Source organism: Schistocerca gregaria, chromosome 4, assembly GCF_023897955.1.
Source record: "Schistocerca gregaria isolate iqSchGreg1 chromosome 4, iqSchGreg1.2, whole genome shotgun sequence".
NCBI lineage: Eukaryota > Metazoa > Arthropoda > Insecta > Orthoptera > Acrididae > Schistocerca > Schistocerca gregaria.
This window is the reverse complement of record NC_064923.1, coordinates 735,053,764-735,080,572: the sequence shown is the minus strand read 5'-3', so window position 1 is coordinate 735,080,572 and position 26,809 is coordinate 735,053,764.

Sequence of the window (26,809 nt, the reverse complement as noted above, 5' to 3'; positions counted from 1 at the left end):
TCAGTACACCGATTGACGAAATACGCCCCCTGCTTTCCACTCAACTAAAGCATCCAACGCCAGAAGCTTGCCATTCCTCTCCGTCCTGCAAATTTAATGGTGGGGTGGACACCGTTCATGTGTTCGACAAACAACTGCATTTCATTTTCACCACGAGGCCGTATCAGGAAGGTGCCGTCAACAAACTGCAAGAAGCAAAACACACGCAAACCTCGCCGAGTTCAGAGGACGCTCGTGGAAGCGCTCCATCAATAAGTTCGCGATGGCCGGAGACAGTGTGGATCCCATCGCTGTACCATCTGTAATCTCATAATATTCGTTACAGTACAGGAAATGTGTTGGCATTAAGGCGTAGCGGAACAGACTGAGGATCCCAGCCTGTTGTAATATATTATTCCTTGCTATTGTAGTGTTATCTTGAAGCTGTGAGAAAGGAGGACAGGCGTTCCAAGACGCGGAAGCAGAGACGATGCTGAGGGCAGACGAAACTAGGAGAGATATTGTTACATGAAGTAAACCGTAAGGGGAGAGCTTTGCGAAAATGCAGACGCCCCCAGACGCGGTCCCAGGGCGTTAGTTACTCTTCAAGGAATTAACATGTAGCTTCATATGTCGTCTAGACGCTGTGGTCAGTTGCCAACGTAGGACTTTGTAACCAACAGGCACATAGTAGCGTGTAAAGCCAGCTTGATATCAGCCCTGAGAACAGCAACGTCAGTAGGCTCACAAGGGTTATAAAGAGAGCGAAAACGCCAAAAGCTGTTGACTCAGCAGTCCCTACTCTGGGAAGCCCAAGGGCGGGGCTAAATGACGTATAACAATAATGTTGCAAGCCTTATTTGGCAGAGCAGTTACGTTTGGCTTTCAGATGAACAATGTTGATACCAAATACGGACTTAGTGCAACTGCATTAACATCCCCGCTTCAGGAGCAGTAGAGGGGACCTAACTGAACCGTGATTGGCAGGCACCTGCAAGAGACCTACGGGATTGGCTGGGTGGCTTTGAACGGGAATAACAGTGCCACCATGCGACACTTTAAAACCCCTAGATTCCTCATTTTGGCAGAGTTCTCAGTCAGACGATCTGCGCGCCGAATCCGCGTCCATCGACTCCAGCCTCGGCCCAGCTCCGCGTTAACTCTGCTCTCTCTCTTGGAGTGCCTCAGTGAACAGTGTCACATTCAGTATGTTTTGTTTTGCAACTGAGTTGTTGCTGATAGTGTTTGCTATTGTGGTTACCATCCACTCCTGGGACTTCTGCACTGGTTTCTATTGTAACAGTGTCATTCATGCTTTTTCTAACCCTAGAACTAGCCTCCAGTGTATTAGTTAGTACTGTCTGGAATAAACAACTATTTCAAAACCCTATTTGTCCAAGAGTCACCACAACGATTTCCCTACCGAGTCTCACCACGTGCATTTCTAGTAAATGCCTGCACCATTGTAGGCTTAGATAGAAGAAAACAATAAAATGCCTTCACAGTGAATTGTCCTTCTGCCATCTGTACCGCTCGGGAGCGCAGACTGGCCAGTAACCCCCTTTTTTTCTTTCGCCACCTATGTCGGGACACGACAGTGTCTTGTACAGGCACCTTAGTAAGAAGTTACACGACGTCCAGGTTAACCTTTATGTCGTTTTGGCCAAATTTTGCTTTCCTGGGGTCTCAACGAATGTATGTTAACAACGTGCTGTCGACAGTGTTCCAGTTTGGATGCCAAGATCCCTGCCAGATGTTTTGCCAATCTGTAGGTGGGCGAAATGATTGCGCTACCTATCGGCTTCAGAGGAATACCTGTCTCGTGTGTCTTCGGCAATCGTTAAAGCCGGGGAGATCTGGCAGCACGAGACATTACTTTCACCACTTCTTCTGCCATACCAGAATCCTTTAATAACTTCCCTGTTTTTCTAACGATCGTCTGTGTTGGATCGTGACCAAGCTTCCTGTAGTTATCGTCTCCTAATAAATGCATCACATTCAGTGTTCAGGACGACAGTAGCATGTCGAGACTAGCCAGTCCTCGTTCTCACGTAATAATCGTAAGCTACGTCGTTCCTCCTGGCTAATATCGGATGTCAGTGGCTTAGCTTTTACTAGGATACGGCTTATGGTTAGCCTGACTTCCTCAGCTGCGTCGTGCAAGAGATGCCTAATGCACTGCTTTGTTTTGTTGACAACATCCAATATTGTCAGATGTCGCGGGTCTGTAGAAAAATTAAGGCCTTTACTCAGCGTAGCAACAGAGTCGCCATCCAGTTCTTGACTGGAAAAGTTAACATCTCTTCCGTCCGCCTTATTGGACTCCAGGTCGTCACATCCTTGAGTTAAGCTGTCAAACTGAGTACATTGCTTAGACCTCGCCTTCCACAAACTCGGCCGCTGTTACGCTGCCGTGGCCACGTGTACCCATTCGCAATCGAATGGCGACAAGATCGGTGCCAGAAATAGGCGACAACGAAATGGGTTTCTGGCATCACACCTTTTGTGTCGTATCCACTATGGCGTGACTAGTCTTCTTCAAAATTCTGTGCACTGCAGCAGTTCAGACGTAATGCTTCATTACAGGCATCGAGGAATGCTTATAACAGTTTCCACAACGAAACTTTGTCTCGACACCAGGCAGAAAATCCAAAGAGATCCTGGTCGTATGTGAAAATGTTAGCGGCAAGAAATAACCAATACCTTCTCTGCGTAATAGCAGTGGAGATACTATCAAAGACAGTGCTGCCAAAGCAGAATTTCTAAACTCAGCCTTCCGAAATGCCTTCATAAAAGAAGACGAAGTAAATATTCCAGAATTCGAATCGAGAACAGCTGCCAACACGAGTAACGTAGAAGTAAATATCCTCGGAGTAGTGAAGTCTGGTCCAGACCGTATACCAATTAGGTTCCTTTCGGAGTATGCTGATGAATTAGCTCCATATTTAATAATCATATACAACCGTTCGCTCGACGAAAGATCCGTACCCAAAGACTGGAAAGTTGCACAGGTCACACCAACATTCAAGAAAGGTAGTAGGAGCAATCCACTAAATTACAGGCCCATATCGTTAACGTCGATATGTAGCAGGATTTTGCAACATATATTGTGTTCAAACATTATGAATTACCTCTAAGAAAACTGTCTATTGACGCTCAGTCAATATGGGTTTAGAAAACATCGTTCCTGTGAAACACAACTAGTTCTTTATTCACATGAAGTGTAGAGTGCTATTGACAAGGGATTTCAGTTCGATTCCGTATATCTGTATTTGCGGAAGGCTTTCGACACTGTACCACATAAGCGGCTTGTAGTGAAATTGCGTGCTTATGGAATATCTTTTCAGTTATGTGACTGGATCTGTGATTTCCTGTCACAGAGGTCACAGTTCGTAGTAACTGACGTAAAGTCATCGAGTAAAACAGAAGTGATTTCTGGAGTTCCCCAAGATAATGTTATAGGCCTTTTCCTGTTCCTTACCTATATAATAGATTTGGGAGACAATATGAGCAGCCGTCTTAGGTTGTTTGCAGATGATGCTTTAGTTTATCCAGTAATTATGCCATCAGAAGATCAAAAATTGCAAAACGATTTAGAAAAGAGATCGGAATGGTGCGCAAATTGGCAATTGACCCTAAATAACGAAAAGTGTGAGGTCATCCACATGAGTGCTAAAAGGAATTCGTTAAACTTCAGTTTCACAATAAATCAGTCTACTCTAAAAGCCGTAAATTCAACTAAATACCTAGGTAGTGCAATTACGAACAACTTAAATTGGAAGGAACACATAGAAAATGTTGTGGGGAAGGCTAAGCAAAGGCCGCGTTTTATTGGCAGAGCACTTAGAAAATGTAACAGACCTACTAAGGAGACTGCCTACACTACGCTTGTCCGTCCTCTTTCAGAATACTGCTGCGCGGTGTGGGATCCTTACGAGATAGGACTGACGGAGTACATCGAAACAGTTCAAAGAAGGGCAGCACGTTTCGTATTGTCGCGAAGTATGGGAGAGAGTGTCACAGAAATGATACAGGATTTGGGCTGGACATCATCAAAAGAAAGGAGTTTTTCGCTGCGACGGAATCTTCTTACGAAATTCCCATCACCAACCTTGTCCTCAGAACGCGAAAATATTTTGTAGGCACCGATCTACATAGGGAGAAACGATCACCACGATAAAATAAGGGAAATCAGAGCTCGCACCGAAATATATAGGTGTTCGTTCTTTCCGCGCGCTATACGAGATTGGTATAATAGAGAATTGTTCTGGCTCTATTTCCGTCAAGTAGATACTCCCAGATTTTTATCTTGCTCGACAAATAACCATTTTCACGGATTCAAATCAAGACTTGCGTCACTGATACACATCGGCACAGTTGCCAAGCATTTCCAATGCTCTTCGAAAGTCTTCGAGAAAAATGTTATGTCAACCAGGTAGCAAAGACACGTCGTCCATTTAAGATGTCTGAGTAGGTTGCCCATAATGTGGTCAAAGGAAGTAGGAATGTTGTACTGAAATGGGATAATTTCAAATTCTTAGAGGCAATGAGGTATTACGAAAGGAATCTTTCCCTTGTCAGCGTAGTCGGCCTTGATTTGGCAGTACTATTCGGAATATCCATAGCGGACAAACACTTCGTTCCTTCAGTTCACTGAACTGGGTACACATCCTCTTTAGAGACTATGTTCAGACGATGGCAATAGACGTAGAAACACCCTGTGGTTCTTCTTCACAAAGACCACAAGAAGGTCCAACGGCTCTCTAGACTATGATATCATTTTGTAACATGTTCTCCACTTCCTTTTGAGTTATTTATCGTCCAGAGACCGTGTCAGAGCGCAGACTAATCCCGAGTGTTGATAATACACTCCTGGAAATGGAAAAAAGAACACATTGACACCGGTGTGTCAGACCCACCATACTTGCTCCGTACACTGCGAGAGGGCTGTACAAGCAATGATCACACGCACGGCACAGCAGACACACCAGGAACCGCGGTGTTGGCCGTCGAATGGTGCTAGCTGCGCAGCATTTGTGCACCGCCGCCGTCAGTGTCAGCCAGTTTGCCGTGGCATACGGGGCTCCATCGCAGTCTTTAACACTGGTAGCATGCCGCGACAGCGTGGACGTGAACCGTATGTGCAGTTGACGGACTTTGAGCGAGGGCGTATAGTGGGCATGCGGGAGGCCGGGTGGACGTACCGCCCAATTGCTCAACACGTGGGGCGTGAGGTCTCCACAGTACATCGATGTTGTCGCCAGTGATCGGCGGAAGGTGCACGTACCCGTCGACCTGGGACCGGACCGCAGCGACGCACGGATGCACGCCAAGACCGTAGGATCCTACGCAGTGCCGTAGGGGACCGCACCGCCACTTCCCAGCAAATTAGGGACACTGTTGCTCCTGGGGTATCGGCGAGGACCATTCGCAACCGTCTCCATGAAGCTGGGATACGGTCCCGCACACCGTTAGGCCGTCTTCCGCTCACGCCCCAACATCGTGCAGCCCGCCTCCAGTGGTGTCGCGACAGGCGTGAATGGAGGGACGAATGGAGACGTGTCGTCTTCAGCGATGAGAGTCGTTTCTGTCTTGGTGCCAATGATGGTCGTATGCGTGTTTGGCGCCGTGCAGGTGAGCGCCACAATCAGGACTGCATACGACCAAGGCACACAGGGCCAACACCCGGCATCATGGTGTGGGGAGCGATCTCCTACACTGGCCGTACACCTCTGGTGATCGTCGAGGGGACACTGAATAGTGCACGGTACATCCAAACCGTCATCGAACCCATCGTTCTACCATTCCTAGACCGGCAAGGGAACTTGCTGTTCCAACAGGGCAATGCACGTCCGCATGTATCCCGTGCCACCCAACGTGCTCTAGAAGGTGTAAGTCAACTACCCTGGCCAGCAGGATCTCCGGATCTGTCCCCCATTGAGCATGTTTGGGACTGGATGAAGCGTCGTCTCACGCGGTCTGCACGTCCAGCACGAACGCTGGTCCAACTGAGGCGCCAGGTGGAAATGGCATGGCAAGCCGTTCCACAGGACTACATCCAGCATCTCTACGATCGTCTCCATGGGAGAATAGCAGCCTGCATTGCTGCGAAAGGTGGATATATACTGTACTAGCGCCGACATTGTGCATGCTCTGTTGCCTGTGTCTATGTGCCTGTGGTTCTGTCAGTGTGATCATGTGATGTATCTGATCCCAGGAATGTGTCAATAAAGTTTCCCCTTCCTGGGACAATGAAGTCACGGTGTTCTTATTTCAATTTCCAGTAGTGTAAATAACTTCAACAGGTGGGAGTCGAATCGTTGTCGTGCAGACGCCAGTTGGTGGTTACAACCGCTACGCCACGCCGTACGACCCACAATACGCGACACTGTCACATTACCTTGGCCTTTTTCACCGGGCACCTCAGAGAGAGAGAGAGAGAGAGAGAGTGAGAGAGAGAGAGAGAGAGGGAGGGGGATTCGGCGTGTGACAGGTAATTTAAGTGCAGTACAATGAAATAACCAGTTGTGTTTCTCATCAGTGCGATACTAAATGATCTTATCGATCAGTTTTGTCGATTTCCTAACATTATCACAGCATCAGCTTTCTGAAGTAATTGTAATTCTCACTGCTGCTGACCTAACGCTGACGACTTCATCCCCGAAGGTTAGTGTTTTGATACGGGCAATGGCCAAGGGACATACTCTCGTTGTTCTACTGGTGTAGTTTCCTTTTTTATCTTTTGATTTTCACAATTATGAAAGTGTGTGTGAAAAATCATACAGCAGGAACACAAATCCCTTTTAAGTTGCTCGACTGTGTCACTGAAGTTGTTTTCTGGGTTCTGTTTTATAACGACGAGGAGTTAACACGCTCACTACTTCAGAGGCTTGTCTGAAGTGTTCCCGCAGTTTCATCCATTTCTACCGTGTCGTTACGTTATCTGCCTCGTCCTTAAGTTTTGTAGAGGAGTATATTTATGGACTACCAGGTGCACAACATTTTACTACTGCGGATAACACAGTTATAGCGTCACAGTCCTCCAAATATAAGTACTGCTCACACTAGGTGTTGGAGAACGCAATGAAAAGTAACAAATTGTCACGCCCTTCTAGTGGCAACGCTCTCTTCCGCATTCGAGAACGCTAACGCACGCCAGGGCAGTGGCTCTCGACTCGAAGGTCATCCGATTCGAATCTCGCCGATGGAAAAATTTCACCGCCAGTGTTTGGTCACAAATGAGAGGAGAGGCGACGGCGTTAAGTTCCTGATCACCCGTCCGCAAGAAGTGAGAGGACGTGACGCACTTAATGGTGGTCCATCCGTCGGATGCAGATGTTGAGCTCGGCGGCCGCCTTAGTGCTACTCGAGTACAATAGGCTAAGTGCTGACACCGAATTTCACACTGTCCCTCTCTAAGGACACAGTTCCACCCCTACACTGTAGAAGCATTCTGCACAGTCATGTGCAAGACACAGACGCACACTTGACGCTTCATGACAGGTCGGAGGCTCGACGCGGCAAACCAGATCCCATACAGCGGCAGTGCAACATTCTTGCATTTGCTCCATACGCAGATTCCGCGAGGATGGGACTGCTTTGACTTTAACTGTAGGAGGATCGTACGCAGCCTGCGGTAATTGCGTGTTCGTCCAAGCAGCGAATGACGCACTACCAGTTTAGTACCATCACACACGCTACGCATACAAGCGTAATCTATTTGCTTTCTCATGCACAAATTGATGATACTGTAAGTTTAGTTATCCATTTATCTGTAGCTTATATCGCAACAGCAGCTTATGACACAACAAGATGCATCTTTCCCTCAGACCGTTAGTTCACTCCTATGTGCTACGTAGTCAGCTAATTTGCATCAACCGTGTCGACAATACAGTGCCAGTTGGTTTTCTCTAGCGCATGGCAGCTGTTCGCATAACGTGCTCATAATTTCCAGCACTCCTGACACAACATGGTCGGCCATTTCGCAGTATAAGAGCCAGAGGGATGCTAAACACTCTATGTATCTTTCCTGGCGGAGCGATCAGCTCCGTTAAAAGCTGGGAGAGGTCCATTATCAACTGGCCATTGTTCTCCGTTACCTTGCACAGGGCTCCGCAAGGAAAAGAAACGAAGCAACGAGAGCAAGACCTAATTTATGACGTGACGAAATCGTCTTGCAAATGTGGTTTTAAATCAGCGGCTCGGTCCAGAGAGCGGCCGTGAACTTTGCTGCGCCTTTTGTCTATCTACCGCTTTCAATCTCCCAGCCTCTCTCTGACTGGCACCGCAGATTTGTTTCAAAAGCCCGTCCTCGCTACAGCCTGCCGTGTCGGCGGGAACGACGCTTCCATTACTTGCAGTCCGCGTGACGCTTATAACAGAAACAAGGGCATAACGTAAAGGAGAGATATGAGAGATTCCTTTTTCGTATTTGCATGACACTTTAAAATGTAAGATAGGATTGCATCTACATCTACTTCTTGCATCTACATAGACACCCCGCAAGACACTGTACGATGCGTGTCTGAGGGCACACAGTACCACTACTACAAATTTCATTTCGTAAATAGAGCGAGGGAAAAGGGTCTGTCTAAATTCCTCCGTATGAGCCCTAAATTCTCGTGTCTTACCTTCGTGGTCCGTTAGCACAGTGTATGTCGGCGGCAGTAGAATCGTTCGCCAGTCAGCTTCAAATGCCTCTTCAAAAAATAGTTCAAATGGCTCTGAGCACTATGGGACTTAACATCACAGGTCATCAGTCCTTAGAACTTAGAACTACTTAAACCTAACTAACCTAAGGACATCACACACATGCATGCCCGAGACAGGATTCGAACCTGCGACCGTAGCCGTCGCGCGGTTCCACGCTGAAGCGCCTAGAACCGCTCGGCCAGAACGGCCAAATGCTTGTTGTCTAAATTTTCTCAGCAGTGTTTTGTTTCTCGAAAAGAACGTTGTCTCTCCGCTAGATTCCCACCTTTGTTCCCGAGGCATCTCCATAACACTTAGACGTGTTGTTCGAGCCTACCGGTAACAAATATAGTAGCCCACCTCTGAATTGATTCGATGTCTTCCTTCAATCCGACCTGCTGAAGATCCCAAACACTCGAGCAGTACTCAAGAATAGGTCGCACTAGCGCCATTCATGCTGTCTCCTTTACGGATGAACCACTCTTTCCACAAATTCTCCCAATAAACCGAAGTCGGCCATTCGCTTTTCCTACCACAGTCCTCACATGCTCGTTTCATTTCATATTGCTTTGAATCGTTACGCCCAGATATTTAAACGATTTGACAACAGTAATACTGTAACCGAATATTATAGCTTCGTTCTTCCTACTCATTTGCATTAATTTACGTTTCTCCACATTTAGGGCTAGCTGTCTTTCATCAGAGCAACTGGAAATTTTGTCTAAGTGATATTGTAGCTTCCTACAGTCATCTTTTACCGCATACCACAGCATCATCACCAAAAAAAAAAAAACCGTACATTGCTGCCCACCCTATCGGCTAAATCATTTATGTATATAGAAGCAAAAGGGATCGTATCACACCCCCCTGGGGCTCTCCCGAAGATACCCTTGTCCCTGATGAACAATCGTCTTCCAGGACAACATCCTGGATTCTATTACTTAAGAAGTTTCGAGCCACTCACATACCTGTGAATTTATTACATATGTCCGTACCTTCGCAAACAGCAATATGGCACCGTGTCAAACGCTTTCCGGGAATCTGGGAATAAGGAATCTGCCTGTTGTATTTCACCAGTAGTTCCTCGTATATCATGTGAGAAAAAGGCAAGTTGAGTTTCGAGCGAGCGGTGCTTTCTAAAACCATGCTGATTCGTGGACATAAGCTTCTCCGTCTCAACAAAGTGTATTATATTCGAAGTGAGAATATGTTAAATGATTCTGCAGCAAACCGAAGTTAGAGTAGTCCTGAGATTCAGGTGAACGGCTATTATCGTTAGTCTTCGAGTAATTAATTACTTCCTGTATAAGTAGGCTGTTTAGGTTTTTATGTTGGTACCGCCACGTAGCGCTTTGTATGAAAATCGTTGACTTCGCTGTGTGCAGTCTGTGGCTGGTGGGACTCGTTGTTGGAATATTCACTTGTGTAGTGTTGGGCAGGTCGATGTGAACAGCGCGTAGCGATTTACAGTTGGAGGTGAGCCGCCAGCAGTGGCGGATGTGGAGAGAGAGATGCCAGAGTTTTGAGAGGTTACTATGAGCGGACGATCTGGACTTTTGAACATTATTAAGGTAAATACATTGTTTGTTCTCTATCAAAATCTTTAATTTGCTAACTATGCCTATCAGTAATTAGTGCCTTCAGTAGTTAGAATCTTTTATTTAGCTGGCAGTATTGGCGCTCGCTGTATTGCAGTAGTTTGAATAACGAAGACTGTTGTGAGGTAAGTGATTCATGAAAGGTATAGGTTATTGTTAGTCAGGTCCATTCTTTTGTAGGAATTATTGAAAGTCAGATTGCGTAGCGCTAAAAATTTTGTGTGTCAGTTTAGATATGATCAGAATAAGTAAAGAGAAAACTGTCTGAGTACGTTCAGTTTTACTCAGTTGTTTGAGTATCAAATAACGCAGAAGTTTACCAGCACAGTAATTCATAATTTTTCGAAGGGGACTGTTGCTGCTCCTCATGATTGCCGTGTACAGTAAGATGTGCAAAATGAAACTCCTTCACTGTTTGGAAACAAAAGTCAAGTCATTCCCGTTCGATTTGCTCTCGTTGGAATGTTGTTTGGAATGCTGTAACTGTTATTACCAATCGCTAACGAGAGAAAACTGAAGAATTTTCTAATGAATCGTCCGACAAGAGGCATTCACCCAGTTTCATAACATACTTTAATCGACGATCGGTTACAGATCCTTTGAGCTACCTACAATTGAGTGAATATGATCCAGTTCTAGTTTGTAACATACACTATTGGCCATTAAAATTGCTGCACCACTAAGATGACGTGCTACAGACGCGGAATTTAACCGACAGGAAGAAGATGCTGTAATGTGCAGATGATTAGCATTTCAGAGCATTCACACTAGGCTTGCGCCGGTGGCGACACCTACAACGTGCTGACGCGAGGAAAGTTTCCAACCGATCTCTCATACACAAACAGCAGTTGACCGGCGTTGCCTGGTGAAACGTTGTCGTGATGCCTCGTGTAAGGAAGAGAAATGCGTACCATCACTTTTCAGACTTTGATAAAGGTCGGATTGTAGCCTATCGCGATTGCTTTTTATCGTATCGCGACATTGCTGCTCGCGTTGGTCGAGATCCGATGACTGTTAGCACAATATGGAATCGGTGGGTTCAGGAGGGTAATACGGAACGCCGAGCTGGATCCCGACGGCCTCGTATCACTTGCAATCGAGGTGACAGGCATCTTATCCGCATGGCTGTAACGGACCGTGCAGCCACGTCTCGATCCCTGAGTCAACAGATGGGGACGTTTGCAAGACAACAACCATCTGCACGAACAGTTCGACGAAGTTTGCAGCAGCATGGACTATCACCTCGGAGACCATGGCTGCGGTTACCCTTGACGCTGCATCACAGACAGGAGTGCTTGCGATGGTGTACTCAGCGACGTACCTGGGTGCAAAACGTAATTTTTTCGGATAAATCCAGGTTCTGTTGACAGCATCATGGTGGTCGCATCCGTGTTTGGCGACATCGTGGCGAACGCACATTGTAAGCGTGTATCGAACGCACTTTGGAAGCGTGTATTCGTCATCGCCGTACTGGCGTATCACCCGTCCTGATAGGTGTGGGCTGCCATTGGTTACACGTCTCGGTCTCGTCTTGTTCGCATTGACGGCACTTTGAACAGTGGACATTACATTTCAGATGTGTTACGACCCGTGGCTCTACCCTTCATTCAATCCCTTCGAAATCCTACCTTTCAGCAGGATAATGCACGACCGCATGTTGCAGGTCTTGTACGGGTCCGTTTGGATACAGAAAATGTTCGCCTGCTGTCCTAGACAGCACATTCTCCAGATCTCTCACCAATTGAAAACGTCTGGTCAATGGTGGCTGAGCAACTGGCTCGTCACAATACGCCAGTCACTACTCTTGATGAACTTTGGTATCGTGTTGAAGCTGCATGGCCAGCTGTACCTGTACACGCCATCCAAGCTCTCTTTGACTCAATGCCCAGGCGTATCAAGGTCGTTATTACGGGCAGAGGTGGTTGGTATGTGTACTAATTTCTCAGCATCTATGCACCCAAATTGCGTGAAAATGTAATCACATGTCAGTTCTAGTATAATATATTTGTCCAATGAATACCCATTCATCATCTGCATTTCTTCTTGGTGTAGCAATTTTAATGGCTAGTAGTGTACGTATTTTAGAGAGTAAACTGTACTTATTTCACTCCAAAAACGGATTCTTGGATGACAGTCCACTGGTTTGTCGCCCACATGGCACGGATTGAATGCGATGAGAAGACGTATATTTTCACGTTAGCAGTCTCCATGAACTGACACAGCCAAAGCCGGACTCTGGATGGGCCAGGTAGGACACAATCTATACTGTAGAGACCAAAAATTCAAATGGTTCCAATGGCTCTGAGCACAATGACACTTAACGTCTGAGGTCATCAGTCCCCTAGAAGTTAGAACTACTTAATCCGAACTAACCTAAGGACATCACACACATCCATGCCCGTGGCAGGATTCGAACCTGCGACCGTAGCGGTCGCGCGGTTCCAGTTGAAGCGCCTAGAAACGCTCGGCCACCCCGGCCGGCTGTAGAGACCAAAGCCGGCGTTGAAAGACCTCAGTAACCGGTTATATTTTCGGTAGTCTCGGTCACACCTACTCGAAAGAAAGAATAACGTGTAATCTGAAAACAGTGAAACCTGCCAGAAGCCAGCAGCAGCATCACCGGTGTAGGCGTTTGATTCATCGTGGAGTTCAGCTAGGGGGTTACTGTAAGGCCACCATTAGCCGAAGGACGCTAGTCCTGCCATTCACGACGTCACGAGTTGTATGAACCAAGCAACTCGTAGCACCACTTTCTAATAATATCTCACTTCTCACTGAAAATAGTCTATTGAGAGAATGGCGTTGTGTGAAGAACTGCTTCTCATCACCAGTTTATTAAAAATGAAAAGCCAGAAGGATAGGAAAATGGCAAACCATCTAATCTGTATTATTCGATGGACCAGACGATTATATTACACACTATTTGATGATGTACTGATGTAGTGAAATTAGTACAGAACTGACCTAAAGCGTTCTTGTTCCTCACAGGGTTTTCCTCGAATTTTAGAATGAGATTCATTACAATATTGTACCATGAATTATTTCTCTGTTTTGAATGTTTCTGTCGTGGCATTCCAGAATGCAGGTTTCCTCCCAGTCTCAGAAATTACGTTTCTTAGGAGAAGGAAAACTTCTTAGCCCAGATCGTAATAAAACACTGTATTGTGGATGACCAGTTTCGGTAAAACTATGTTACCGTCATTAGATCTGTAATAACGTTAGGTTGTAAGCTGTTACAAACTGTTGTACAAATAATGCCAAATTAAACCATAGAGGAATCACTGACAACATACCTTCGTACAGGTTATCATAAACATCATGTTCCAGATGCACACAAAATCTTTCCATTAAATCTCCAGACGCACAAAATATAACATGAATGATGTGTTGGTACCTCAAAAGTAAAATTGAAATTGCTATGTACACAAATCGTCACAACATTGCTTGCATGCCTAGTAGGGCGCCACGAGACAGATTGTCAACGGCCAGTGCACGAGGTGAACTGACAAGAAGTCCGACAGGCGTCGCTACAGCGCATAGTTTCTACCATTAAAAGTCAAATACGTAATTTAAAACAAACCATGATTCCAAATATAAAAGTTGTGAAATGCTAAAAAACTTCTTGAAGATTTCTTTCTGACAAAACATAGCTAATCCTGTACATCATAAATACATTTATCATCACAAAACTGCAAATGCCTTTATGACAGCATAGCTGAGTAAGCGCCTACATAGATACTGAAGAAAACTGAAATTTGTTAAAATATTATAAAAAGAAATTAGACTGAATACCAGTAAACTTTAAGTAAATTATTAATATATCAAATTTCTACCCAAAGTCTGAAGCTAACGCAACTAATCTTAAAATTATACTATTCTAGTGCAACACACCAAGCTTAGAGCACGGACAAATCAGGCGATGTGATTGCCTATATCAGGGCCACTTTGATTACTGGAAACAGGTTGCCTGGTCGGACGAATCTCGTTTCAAATTGTATCGAGCGGATGAACGTGTATGGGAATGGAGACAACCTCATGAATCCATGGACCCTGCACGTCAGCAGGCGACTGTTCAAGCTGGTGGAGAATCTGTAATGGTGTGGGGCGTGTGCAGTTGGAGTGATATGGGACTCATGATACGTCTTGATACGACTCTGACAGGTGACACGTACGTAAGCATCCTGTCTGATCACCTGCATCCATGCATGTCCATTGTGCTTTCCGACGGACTCAGGCTACTCCAGCAGGACAATGCGACCTTACACACGTCCAGGATTGCTACAGAGTGACTTCAGAAAGATTCTTCTGGGTTTAAACACTTCTGCTGGCCGGCCTCTGTGCCCGAGCAGTTCTAGGCGCTTCAGTCTCGAACAGCGTGACCGCTACGGTCGCAGCTTCGAATCCTGCCTCGGGCATGGATGTGTGTGATGTCCTTAGGTTGGTTAGATTTAAGTAGTTCTAAGTTCTAGGGGACTGATGACCTCAGATGTTAAGTCCCATAGTGCTCAGAGCCACTTTTTTTGGCCACGTAACTCCCCAGACATCACGTAACTCTCCAGACATGGACATTGTTAAGTTTATCTGGGATGCTTTGCAACGCGCTGTTCAGAAGATATCTCCACCCTCTTGTACTCTCACGGATCTATGAACAGCTCTGCAGGATTCATGGTGTCGGTTCCCTCCAGCACTACTTCGGACGTTAGTCGAGTTCGTGACACGTCGTGTTGCGGGACTTCTGCGTGACCTTAGGGCCCCTAGACGATATTAGGCAGGTGTACCAATTTGTTTGGTTCTTCAGTGTATTTTCATCACATTTTGCTGTTCATTGCACTTCTTACAATTAGATTTTATGTAAATCTGACTTTTTTAAAATAACGTATGATTTTAAGACGGACATCTAAAAGGCAGCAAAATTCGCAGTGCCTCTCTGCTTTAACTATAACTAAAATAGTCCTAGATAGTGACCACTCTGCTCACTCACAGGCTATGATCAGGGAGAGAATATTACAGATTCGCAACAGAACTATATGGAAAAACGTATTTTAGAAATTGTATGTGAAATCAGCCATGAGTTTACTGCTCATCGTTCCAACGTGGCACTTCTGCTGCTGTCCGCAATTTTGTGAAGGGAGGAATTTCGCACATTTTTATTATAAATTGTCAAGTAGAAAGTAATTATGTATACTTACGTGCCCCTCAATCATATTTTAATCAATAACCGTAAACATGGTCCGTAATAAGATGCAGTTCCATGTTTATTTAATCGTGCGATTAAATAAAAATCCCGTTACAGTCAGTAGTTAGTCGAAATTAGGTAATCGCACGATTAAATAAACATCGCATTACAGTCTACTATGGACCATGTTTACATTCATTACACATGAACGTAAATCGATCCCCACAACTACAAAACAATTTAAGAATATTTTAATCACTTTCAACATGCTTGCATTTCACGCAAACCTTCGTACAACACTCCAAACAAATCTGAATACCGCACAAAGAACACGGGTGTCTTGTTTTCCTCTTCACACGAGGAGGGGGGGGGGGGGGGGCAGAATACTCATGTTTTTCGTTTATCAAACAATTCATTCTGTGTTTGAGGCTGATACCTCCAAGAAGGTTCTTCTCCGAGACTTCTCGCCATCTGTCACAGTCCTGGCAGCTGAAAGACGATGTTGTGTTGCGTTGTTGTAACGTTTGTTCTGGCGGCAGTTGTCTCCATCGAAAACATCTGCTCTTACCACTGAAGTACGTTCTCCATCGTCATCGGCCGCCATATCTTCATCACTTTCAGTTTCCCGCTGCGAATTAGTGTCGTGATCACTAAGCATCTCGAAATGAGGTAATTTTCGCTGTCGTCAAAGTCGACGTCTGAGAATTCACTGAGGCGTTATTGAACACCCACGTATGTTCCATGTAAGACATCTTTCCCCGAAGTGGAGAAAGGCTAATATTGAACAAAAACACGACACGAAAACATTGTGGTAGGCCTGTGAGACCTTTCAAGGCATTAAAATGAACAAATCACTGCAACAATGCAAGATTTGTGGCACGTGTTGCTCGACATCCAGCAGGAAGTTACACAGAAGAGTACATTTCGCTTCGCGGGGGAGTGTGAAACATCACGAGGCAAAAAATCATACCGATCTTGTAGATGGTCCACAGTAGTTAAGGGTCAAATATATTTTTGTTATAGGGAATACGAATTTGGTGTGGCAACAAAGAAACGTATGTAAACTAAAATCTCAGAAAGTTCAAAACAAATGAAAATGGGGCAGCAGGTTGTCGAATGTCTGTGGCCTCGTCAGTATGAAAAAAAGCTCTTCAAGACGACATTTGGAGGCTGTTTGATTCCTTGCGGTAGCGAATACAGGAATGCAGATGTGATCGTAGCAGTCACGACTCATACTGATGTTGATTATAGATATAAATTTCGCATGGAATGAAAGTTTAATCATTCAGTACCAGTTACCTGGTAAACGTCTCGACAACGTTTGATGAATACCGACCTGGTGCTCATGGTGTAACACTTTTCATTTCATACAGTGTAAAGCTACAAACGGATTCCATGTTACACAAGGTTTCTAAATTATTATCGGCGACGTAAAGGTACACAGAAGGGCACTCCGTGTAAGTAAGTACGTAAAGGGCATCGAGGATGAAACGCACCCTTGGCGCCCACAGGGAGCCACAAATCGGAGACCGCCGGCGGCAGAGAGGGCGTAGGCCGGCGCGCTGGGAAAACACTCGCATTTGAGTGCCCCCCGCCCGCAAATCGATGGGCTGCCCACCTGCAGAGAGAGAGTGAGTGACTGCCGCCAGTAGAGAGCTGCAGGCTCTACAGCGGCGCGGTCGTCAACATTTTTCAGCTACCGCCTGCTTTTGTACCTCTGTTAGTAGCAAAATTTTCTAAGCGCCCACCAGTTCCACAGTAATAATATTTTATAAAATAGCAAGTAACTTTATAAACTTTATGAGGCAAAGTACAGCATGTTATACTACATAACAATAATTATTTACCAAGTAGTTTATGTCAAAATGTTGTTGTTGTTGTGGTCTTCAGTCCTGAGAATGGTTTGATGCAGCTCTCCATACTACTCTATCCTGTGAAAGCTTCATCATTTCCCAGTACCTACTGCAGCCTACATCCTTCTCAATCTGCTTAGTGTACTCATCTCTTCGTCTCCCTCTACGATTTTAATCCTCCACGTTCCCTCCAGTACTAAATTGGTGATCCCGTGATGCCTCAGAACATGCCCTAACAACCAATCCCTTCTTCTAGTCAAGTTGTGCCACAAACTCCTCTTCTCCCCAATTCTATTCAATACCTAGTCATTAGTTATGTGATCTACCCATCTAACCTTCAGCATTCTTTTGTAGCACCACATTTCGAAAGCTTCTATTCTCTTCTTTTCTAAATTATTTATCGTCCGTGTTTCACTTCCATACATGGCTACACTCCATACAAATACTTTCAGAAACGTCTTCCTGACACTTAAATCTATACTCGATATTAACAAATTTCTCTTCTTCAGAAACGCTTTCCTTGCCATTGCCAGTCTACATTTTATATCCTCTCTACTTCGACCATCATCAGTTATTTTGCTCCCCAAATAGCAAAACTCCTTTACTACTTTAAGTGTCTCATTTCCTAATCTAATTCCCACAGCATCACCCGACTTAATTCGACTAGATTCCATTATCCTCGTTTTGCTTTTGTTGATGTTCATCTTATACCCTCCTTTCAAGACACTGTCCATTCCGTTCAACTGCTCTTCCAAGTCCTTTGCTGTCTCTGACAGAATTACAATGTCATCGGCGAACCTCAAAGTTTTTATTTCTTCTCCATGGTTTTAATACGTACTCCGAACTTTTCTTTTGTTTCCTTTACTGCTCGCTCAATATACAGCTTGAATAGCATCGAGGAGAGGCTACAACCCTGTCTCACTCCCTTCTCAACCATTGCTTCCCTTTCATGCCAGTCGACTCTTATAACTGCCATCTGGTTTCTGAACAAATTGTAAATAGCCTTTCGCTCCCTATATTTTACCCCTGGCACCTTCAGAATTTGAAAGACTGTACTCCAGTCAACATTATCAAAAGGTTTCTCTAAGTCTACAAATGCTAGAAACGTAGGTTTGCCTTTCCTTAATCTTTCTTCTAAGATAAGTCGTATAGTCAGTATTGCCTTACGTGTTCCAACATTTCCACGGAATCCAAACTGATCTTCCCCGAGGTCGGCTTCTACCAGTTTTTCCATTCGTCTGTAAAGAATTCGCGTTAGTATTTTACAACTATGACTCATTAAACTGATAGTTCGGTAATTTTCACATCTGTCAACACCTGCTTTCTTTGGGATTGCATTTATTATATTCTTCTTGATGTCTGAGGGAATTTCGCCTGTCTCATACATCTTGCTCACCAGATGGTAGAGTTTTGTAAGGACTGCGTCTCCCAAGGCTGTCAGTAGTTCTGCCGGCCGCGGTGGCCGTGCGGTTCTAGGCGCTCCAGTCCGGATCCGCGCTGCTGCTACGGTCGCAGGTTCGAATCCTACCTCGGTCATGGATGTGTGTGTTATTTAGGTTTAAGTAGTTCTACGTTCTAGGGGACTGATGACCACAGCAGTTGAGTCCCATAGTGCTGAGAGCCATTTGAACCATTTTGTCAGTAGTTCTAATGGAATGTTGTCTACTCCCGGGGCCTTGTTTCGACTCAGGTCTTTCAGTGCTCTGTCAAACTCTTCACGCTGTATCGTATTTCATTTTCATCTACATCCTCTTCCATTTCCATAATATTGTCCTCAAGAACGTCGCCCCTGTATAGTCCCCTCTATATACTTCCACCTTTCTGCTTTCCCTTCTTTGCTTAGAACTGGAAAACCTAATGAACATGCTTTTAAAACCTCTGCCGCTTACCGCCCATCACGAAAGCTGGACCAGGTGAGGACCACGTTGACTGGCGCTGCTCGGTAGTACAGAAGGTCTACATCTACATATATACTCCGCTAGCCACCAAGCGGTGTGTGGCGGAGGGTACCATTCGCGCCAAAGTCATATTCCTCCCCCCCCCCCCTCTCTCTATTCCACTTGCGGATCGCGAGAGAGAAATAACGACTCTCTGAACGCCTCAGTACGAGCTCTTATTTCCCTTATCTTTGAATGGTGACCATTGTGAGATTTGAAAATTGGTGGTAATAATATATGCTCTGCATCCTCGGCGAAGATCGTATTTCGGAAGTTAGTGAGCAGCCCCTTCTGTTTCTGCAAGTGTGTCCCACTTCAAACTTTCTATGAGATTTGTAACGGTCTCGCGATCGCTAAATGTACCAGTCACGAATCTTGCCGCTCTTCTTTGGACCTTCTCAATCTCCTGAATCAGACCCAACTGGAAAGGGTGCCATACAGACGAACAATACTCCAAGACTGGACGAACTAAAGTATTGTAAGCTATTTCCTTTGTTGAAGGACTGCATCGCTTCAGGATTCTACCAATAAACCGCAATCTAGAGTTCGCCTTACCCGTTACTTGTGTAATCCGATCATTCCATTTGAGATCATTTTGAATAGTCACACCCAAATACTTGACAGACGGTAGCGCTTCCAAAGACTGGGAATTTATTTTCTACTCTTACATTAATGGGGATTTTCGCCTTGTTATACGCAGTAGGTTACACTTACTAATATTGAGAGATAACTGCCAGTCATTACACCACGCAATTATTTTCTGCAAATCCTCATCGATTTGTTCGCAACTTTCGTGTGACACTACTTTCCTGTAGACTACAGCATCATCGGCAAACAGTCTAAGGCCGCTATCAATACCATCAACCAGATCGTTTATTTAAATCGTAAAAAGCAGACGACCTATTAATTACACTGCTCTGGGGCACACCTGAAGTTACATTGTTTCTGTTGAAGTTACCCCGTTCAGGACGACATATTGCTTCCTGTTTGTTAAAAAAAACTTTATATCCAACCGCATATGTTGTCGGATAGACCGTAAGCGCGCACTTTTTGTAGCAACCGACAGTGCGGAACTGAGTCGAACGCCTTTCGAAGGTTGAGAAATATACCATCAAACTGGGAGCCGGTATCTAGAGCCTGTTGTGTATCATGCACAAAGAGGGCCAGCTGTGTCACGCGTGACCGCTGTTTCCTAAAACCGCGCTGGTTTCTGTAGATGAGCTTCTCAGAGTCTAGAAAGGTCATTATGTCTGAACACAAAATATGTTCCATGATTCTACAACAAATCGATGTCAGTGAAATTGGCCGGTAATTATGTGCCTCCGATTTTCTACCCTTTTTATAGATTGCTGTGACCTGGGCCTTCTTCCAGTCCCGTGAAACTTTCCGCCGTTCCAATGATATCTGATAGATGATGGATAAGAATGGTGCTATATTTGTAGCATTGCATAGTCAACATACAATCTTACAGGGATACCTTCTGGGCCCGATACCTTCCTGGCGTCTAGGGATCTTAACTGTTTTACAATCACTGATACACTAAACACTATGTCAGCCATCCTTGCGTTTGTTTGATAACTGAAAGGGGGAATGGTGCTGCAGTCCACAGAGAACCAGGTAGCGTGTGCACTAGGGTCTGTTGTGTCCAAGTACAGGACAACCACTCGATCGTGGGCTTTAATCGAACGCTTCACTGCAATACAGTTCTCGTTCTCATCTTCAAATTTTTGTAAGTAAAAAATATTTGTCACTCTTGATCACAAAAATTAACCTTAATCACTGTTTTCAACTGTAGTCGTCATCGAAACATTCAATTACACAGCGGAAAATTCATTTCACGCAGTTTAGTGTGTATAACGTTACTGATATTTTACTGCGGTGACGAGTTCTGTGTAAGAGATCTGATGATTACAGTACATTGTACGAAACGGTAATGTGTTTAGTATGCCTACAGACACTGGGTGTCAGCGACGACTCAGAGATGTTTCACCAGCTGCTGTCTGCACAGTGCTGCCAGTTTAGTATTTTCGTGGCTGAACTTAGTAGTATGATCCCAATGGCGTCACATGAAAACATTCATTTTAGCATCTAGCATATTTTTCAGCATTTTTCCGTGTATATAAACTATTATATGTTCTTTGTTTAAAAAGATTGCGTTGTCAGGAACGTTTTAGTTTGCACCGCACCGCCGCACAGCTTTAACCGACATAGTGTCATAACATGGGCGTACCCAGCGAGGGGCGGGGGGGATCTGCCCCCCCCCCCCCCCAGAAGATATTCGCAGTTTTTACTAGTTTACTGTTTTATTTAATATGTAAGTAAGCTGTTTAGGTTTTCTTATTGGTAACGCCACATAGCGCTCTGTATGAAAAATCACTGGCTGTGCTGTGCGCAGTCTGTGGCTAGTTTGCATTGTTGTCTGCCATTGTAGTGTCGGGCAGCGGCAGCTGGATGCTAACAGCGCGTAGCGTTGCGCAGTTGGAGGTGAGCTGCCAGCAGTGGTGGACGTGGGGAGAGAGATGGCGGAGTTTTGAAATTTGTAAGAATTGGTGTCATGAATGCTATATATATTATGACTAGTGAGGTAAATACATTGTTTGTTCTCTATTAAAATCTTTCATTTGCTAACTATGCCTATCAGTAGTTAGTGCCTTCAGTAGTTTGAATCTTTTATTTAGCTGGCAGTAGTGGCGCTCGCTGTATTGCAGTAGCTTGAGTAACGAAGATTTTTGTGAGGTAAGTGATTTGTGAAACGTATAGGTTATTGTTAGTCAGGGCCATTCTTTCGTAGGGATTTTTGAAAGTCAGATTGCGTTGCGCTAAAAAATATTGTGTTTCAGTTTAAGCACAGTCGTTTAATAATTTTTCTAAGGGGACGTTTCAAATAAGAAATGCTGCATGTTTTTTCGGATTGTACAAGTGCATTTTTGTATTTAAAATGTTTATTAAAAGCAGTTTTTCACTGTTTTCTGTTTCATTTAATAAGAAGTGCAGTATGTTGTCTCTCGATTCCTTGTTTCCTGAGACTAGTATGACCTGCCCCTCCACCCCCCACCCCCCAGTTCAGATCCTGGGTACGCCCTTGTGTCATAATGTCATACTTGTTGGCCCTGCTTCTCGTTGGGTAGGAGAATCTTGGAAATTTAGGGATGAAACTTACGTAAAAATCAATATCGTAGATTAGCTGTAGTTCTTCTGTTTATTCTTATTTTTTTCTAGAAAATATATTTAAGTTTTGTTTGACATAATTTTCAAGGTAAATTTGACATACTACGATAACTGCCTCACCTGCGCAAGCTAATTAATACTGTCTGCTCTATTCATAGCATGGTACATAGACGTGTGATAAAAATGTTTGCTTTGTCTGGTAAAGTTGTATTTTGGTAGTGTTCGAAAACGGTTGAGTTATCTAAAGATTGAAATTTTTTTAAACATTCTGTTTAGGTTTACATAATTATTCTCGTAAAGGCCGGCCGTTATGGCTGAGCGGTTGTAGGAACTACAGTCCGGAACCGCGCTGCTACTACGGTCGCAGGTTCGAATCCTGCCTCGGGCATGGATGTGTCTGATGTCCTTAGGTTAGTTAGCTTTAAGTAGTTTGACGTCTAGGGGACTGATTTTTATCACACGTCTATGTACCATGCTATGAGCAGAGGGTCTTAATTAGCTTGTGTAGGGAGGCAGTTATCATAATATGTGAATTTTACCTTGAAAATTATGTCAAACAAAAGTTAAATATATTTCCTGGAAAAAAATAAGAATGCTAAGTCGCATAGTGCTTAGAGCCATTCTCGTAAAGATTTATTTTGCTTGGCATATTAACTGTAGCCTTGTGATCGGTAGAGTCTAAAAATGGTAGACATATTAATGGTAGGTATCGCATATGGTAGAGATGCTTTTGGTAGAGTTTTAATGTGGTAGAGTTCGTAAATGGAAAAGATGATACTACGTGCAAACAACATTAGGTATGTATTTGTTGGGTTAGTTATTTTTTGGCAGCTGAGGGAACAGTCTCGGCATTTTTCCTTCATTTCTCGTTTAGCATATTTGTGGTATTTTCTAAATGTAGATGTGACACAAAATAAATTTGGAGTTGGCAGCACTGTGTTTGTGGTCGCAAGGTGAGCCGTTAAGATGAGCACGTTACAACTGGCGTTTGGCTGAAACAGATCGATTTGGTCATGACGAGAGACTGATCTGTAGCGTAGCCTGAAATGTAGGTTGGGTTGAAAGGTAATAATTTCACTGTGAGTCGCCAAAGTCAACAAATATGAATGCCAAATGAGGGTTGTGGTAACCGAGTAACCTGTAGCATGGTCGAATGTTTACGTTCGTTTCATGTTTAATCGGTCGACTTCAGCCGAACTCCAGTTGTTGCGCGTGCCGCAAGGGGCGGAACAGGTGGGTTACGGGGACCGCACTTCTCGCGCGGCTGCCAGTGAACTGTTGCGCCGTGGTGCCGTATACTTAAGTCTACCGTGTCATAACGCTGCGGCTGCGACGACCCTGCTTACTTTCTGGACAGTCTTGATTTCACGTTGGTATACATTCAGTGCGCAGCTTATGACGACCGTTACTCTGTTTTCGGATTACTGAAACGTCTCTGTGAAGTCGTTTCATAAGACGCTTGTCGAATTCGTTACAAATTATTCACTTTACTACCTGATTGGAGCTCAATTCATGAACTGTTCCAGAAATACTGAGCACTCATATTGAATATTATATGGGTTTTTTTAATGTAGGGTTTCGGTTTTGTTTTGTGAGAAACGCTGAGTTGGTCATCGTCTGCGGGGAGCAGACGACGTTGCTTCTCGTTCGAAGGAGAGTACAGGATGACCAACTTAGGTTTCCAATACCTGAACAGAGAGATTTACCCGTCTTAGTCGAAGGCTGTTTTTGTGTGTGAGGTTGGTACGGAGGGCTACCCCTCTGGTAGCTTCCGCTGCACGGGGAGCTAGGTAATCTCAAAAGAGAAAGCGGTACACTTCGGTGAACGGTTGGTGAGTACGGATCATAGCTGTTAAGGGGGGTTTCAGATGATAGAAAGCAGGATGAGTTAGGACTTCGTTATGTTTAACTGTTGAAATACTTAAGAACTTCAGTTTAACTGAAGCGTGTGAAGCGAGTTAATTTTCCGAATGTGCCATAATTATATTTCTTTAAATAGGGGATTTTTGGATTTTTGAGTTAAAAGTGTGGAAGTTACTTTGTTAATTTTGAACAACGATGAATTGAATTTCAAACGGCAAATCTGATTAGGAAAAGTTGGTTAGGATCACTTCAACTGTACGTGAGTGTAATACTGTGTAGAAGCGAGTATGATTTTTAATCTTGTATGTTGTGGAAGCTGCTTTTGTCTTTGTGTGTCGATTTTGTGCCACGTGTTTCGTAATCAATGACCCTTCTGGTCCACCACGGCACCGCAATAGTTTTTTTTTAACAGTTTGCTTGTTTAATGGGCTATAATTTCTGCAAGAATATCTGTTCTTTCGTGCGCTTTCTACGAAGCGGCACGACAGTTTGATTCGGAATGCACCGCGTGCTCTAGATCGCCCGTTTGCAGCAGCAGACGCAGTTAGTACGTTAAATAATTATCGCACAGCCTCGTGCATCGGTTAAACCTCTGTCCAGAACAGTGCATGCGTAGAATCGTAATGCGAATCTCACTGGATATTTTTATGGTATGAACGCAAAGGAGATGGTAGTATCATTGTCTCCCACCCTCGTTTTCTGTGTTTCTTCTTGCTGTAGTTAAATTGTGCTCTGTTACATTATCACGCAATTCTTACTTAAATATTTCTAGTCAGGCACCAGTTATGTGTAGTTAGGATGTTTAACCAAATACTTAAATACAATAAATAATCTACGTGAAAGATAAATTCTGTGGTGTTGATCTCACCCACTTACTCCGATTTCCAATCCTGAATTAATCAAGTTGCTTCATGCACAACATGGAGTGCTATTTATCTGGTTACTTAAAGAAATTTGCATACTTGTAATTAAATTATTAAAGTAATTAAACTCATAATTTTCCAGCTCCGTTTTTTAATGGTTATGAAGGTAGTGACCCTAAATTTCTAAATTTTTATCATTATTTGTGTGAGAGAAGCAGCTAGAAATGCGAGATAACGTATATGGCTCGATGAGAAACGTCATAAAGATAGTAATACGTTACATTATGCTTTCGCAGCAAAGAATGTGGATAGAAAATTGTGAATTACTATCTTCGAGTCAAGACTTAGAAGTAAAAAGTTCGTTACTTTCTGCTCACAATGGGCTTTGATTTTATTGTGCCGTTTTCACTATCGTTGCATCTCTCTATACAGGGTGGGCAGAAACAGCCTGAAAAGCCTGTAAGGGACTTCCGCTTCAGAGTTAGTTAGGATTGAAATTAGCCAATCAGACCGTTGTCCGCGCAAATTCAAACGGCCTCTCAGAGATGGCGTCGCTAAACGTTTTCTTCGTTTTGTTTCCTAAAGTCAAGCACCAGAGCAATACAGAAATTGGACATGGCACAGTTCTGAGGATCCAACGCGATTCAAAGGTTGAGCAGTCTCGTGCGCCGTTCTCTACGTTACGAGAACAACTGACGCTATTGTACCCGGCTGGCAGCTTAAATTTACGCGCGACGGCCTGATTCTCTAACTTCACTGCTAATTAACTCGGAAACGGCGTAACGCACCGAATTTCTTCTTAACAGTTATTTCTCAGCACTACCTACCCTGCCGTTTCTGAACTCTCTGTATATTGTGATCGATAGTATTACAATGGAATTGCCGTCCAGAACATATATCCTCTTCACCCCACCCACATCATCAACAAAGTTTCCCTTTCAGCCTCCACATATACATCTACATCTATATCCCGCAGACTGCATTACAGCGTGTAGGCGACGGTATTTCTCGTACCACCAGTTTTTTTCCCTCGCTTCCCCGCTGCATTCATAGATGGAGCGTGGGAAGAATGATTATCTGTAAACCTCCACAGGGTTATAATTTATCTGATTTCTTCGTCACGGTCTGTTCACAAGATGTAATGCAGATGCAACACGTTGCCCGACTCTTCCTGGAAAGTACGCTCTCGCAATCTCCACAGCAAACCTCTCCGTGATGGGCAGCGCCTCTCCTCTGAGTTCTGTCACTGGGCACCTCCGAAATCCTCTCACGCCGACCAGATGACCTCGTGACGAAATGCTCCGCTCGTCGTTAGCACTTTCCATCTCTTCTGCCCCTATTAATCCGACCTGATAAGCACGGACTATTTCCTTCCCCATTCTTGGCACCATCCGAGCTTGTGCTCCGTCTCTAATGACCTCGACGTCGACGGACGTTAGACCCAATCCTCCCTTCCTTCTTTCCTTTCCAACCTCATATGGACCCCACATTGACAAGGATTACTCAGTAGAACGGAGCTAGGAATCCAAATGCAATGCGAGGACCTCGTACAATAGCGAGAAAAGTGAAGATCAGTCGTGGATCAATTTTGAACATGTTGGATGACGCCTGCTGTTTTCTGCGACTGCTGGCGCTCACTGGACAGAGGCAGCAATAGAAATGTCGCAGCCGCGTCAGGCCA